This window comes from Mus musculus, chromosome 18 (assembly GCF_000001635.26).
Source record: "Mus musculus strain C57BL/6J chromosome 18, GRCm38.p6 C57BL/6J".
Classification (NCBI taxonomy): domain Eukaryota; kingdom Metazoa; phylum Chordata; class Mammalia; order Rodentia; family Muridae; genus Mus; species Mus musculus.
Genome location: NC_000084.6, coordinates 76,553,016 through 76,555,437, shown reverse-complemented (window position 1 = coordinate 76,555,437; position 2,422 = coordinate 76,553,016). Strand labels below are relative to the sequence as shown.

The 2,422-nt window shown below is 48.2% G+C and overlaps 1 long non-coding RNA gene across 1 annotated transcript; it reads left to right on the top strand.

Moving 5' to 3' along the window:
• The first annotated feature begins 210 nt into the window (after positions 1 to 210).
• Gm31875 (predicted gene, 31875) lies at positions 211 to 1,758 on the top strand. The gene is made up of 2 exons (NR_167768.1): positions 211 to 410; positions 1,019 to 1,758. It is a non-coding gene; the product is annotated as a predicted gene, 31875 (long non-coding RNA).
• The last annotated feature ends 664 nt before the right edge of the window (positions 1,759 to 2,422 follow it).

Below are 2,422 nucleotides of genomic sequence, written 5' to 3'. Positions count from 1 at the left end.
TAGTGTGTAGCCTCTGTGCGTATGGTTGCAGGGCCATCCACTGGAGCATAAACAGCCTACCAGTGTCCATAAACACAAAAAAATACTGACTCTCTCGGCAGCCATCCTCTGCCCATAGGTCCTCAGCTATGAGTGGGGCCTCCGGAGCCCCTCTGGAATCTAAGCTAGAGGCTTGACTGTGACATCAGCTGTTATCTTACCGTATTCTTCAGTTGTACAAGCTGTTCACTGGGTGGTTGGCTGAGCATACCTTGCAGCCTGGCTGTTCCAGCTGAACATAGGGTTTTCTTACTTTACCCCACTCCAGAGCCAATTCACATTGTGGTAATAAACTCAACAAATCTGAACTAAAAATGTACACAGGACAGACCATCTTCTTGCAAAGAGTGCCTGCTAAGGATACTCACAAGGTAGTGTATTCCCCTGAGACTCACTGCCCTCCCTATACAGGTTTCCCTAGGGGAATCTGTGTCTCTCCTTCCCTGTTCTGTTTGTTCATCTGAGGGGAACGAGCATATTTAAGGTGGAGCTTCACATCCCGCCCCCTAAACTCTCTACTGATCCAGCAGTATGATTTTATCAGACCTTAGCTTCTGCTTTCCCAGATCTGAGATCAGTTGCCTCAGAGCACGGTGTGCCAGTATATCCTGGTACAACATTGTTGGTATGAGCTTTGAAGTCATTCAGAGTCCCACATTTTCAGTTGCTAGCTGAGTGACCTGGGCAATTAAATTAACTTCTGTTCCAATTATTACTGTTATACCGAAAATTATGTCCAGATCCACCAGCTTAGAAGAACTACTATGCTACCCCTGTGGACTCTGTAGGGCACAGCGGGAAGGGACTCTTTCTATTTTCTATTTAGGGCCTCACAGACAAGATTTGACAGTGGGAAGGGTCTGAGGAGACCTCAAGTACTGGTGCTGGACTCACCTAAGGCATTCATTTTTGTCTGGATCTTGGATCTGTATGTCTTGCAGCCTATAGCTGGTGACGAGTCTTCTGTTTCTCCCCTCAGGTTGCTTCCTTGAATCACACAGCCTCAGGACACCCCAGCAGCTCGATGTGAGACACAGTACTTCAAATAGGTGGCTTCCAGTGAACAAAGGAGGTGCCTGGTCTCTCACTGATCTAGTCTCAGAAGCAGCACAGCATCCTTGGGGCTGAGTACGATTAGTAAGCCCAGCCGGAACGTCCAATCGTGTCCAAAATGGAGCACGAAGCCCCCAGACAGTAAGAGGCACATCAGATAATCTTGGCTCTGTGCTTTAAAAATCCGGGCAGCTTCTCTCCAGCTCAGTTCCTTATCTAAACAGACATAATAATGTCCATCTTACAAGACTGTTGTGAAGCTTAAATCAGATAATGTATTTAACGTGCTTGGAGCAATGTCTGGACCATTCAGTAAGTGTCAGCTTGTATTATTAGGAGTGACATTAGCTAAGTGAGCAGTCACCATGCCTTTTCTGCAGTCTTTGCACTGTAGGCATGCATACCCAGCCTCATGATGGGCCCTAGGAGGGGCATCTGGAACCCATCCCCGCTATCAGGTTGGGGTGATAGACGCAGACGTGACAAATGACAACAGAAGCCATCTGAGACTGTGTGTCAGCTCTATCTCGCCACGGCTGCTCCTCTTTCTACACACAGACTTTGCGTCACTTTGAGGGCACGGGGACAGTGTGCAAATGTCTTGTCAGTCTCAGTTGAAGTTTTCAACAGTAAATAGTTGGTTTTTATAAAACCAACACCACTCTACCTATGCACTGTGAGCCGCAGTTTCTGCTTCTGTGGGTTACCGACTCAAGATTGTGGTCCAGTGGATTGGGGGGGGGCGTAAGTGAGGCTGAGAGCCCCTGGGAATAAATCTCTGGCTTCGTTTACTTTCCTGCTGTTCACAGATTCCCACCTGTGGGCCAAGGTCAGGAAGAATTTGCTCCCTTGCTGGAGCGCTGGTGCGGTGGGCCCATGTCCAAATGCTTGAAAGCAGCAAGCTTGTCTCCCAGGGAAGGCCCCAAATCTGAGTCCTTGTTTTGAAAGAACTCAGATGACTGCAGGGGTAGGGGGGGAGGCAGGGGGGATACATAGTGCCAGTGTCGTTTGATATTCTGATGTAGCCACTGCATTCAATTATTGGTTGTATTTTTCTAACTGTAGTCACACATCCTCCGTAGGGGTATTAATCTCCTGGGGCTCAAAGAGATGCAGAATGAGTCCCGAGGTCAGCAGAGGGGTCGGACCAGGGGGGTGTCTACCTATTAACCTTCCATTTTGGCAACCAAACAGCCATATCCAGCACATGAAGTAGGACCAGGAACCTGCCACTATTAATAATGTCACCCATACAAGGTGACCGAGGTTCATCCGAGCTATTTCAATAACAATCTCACCGCCATGGCTCAAGCTATAGAAGCGGACAGAT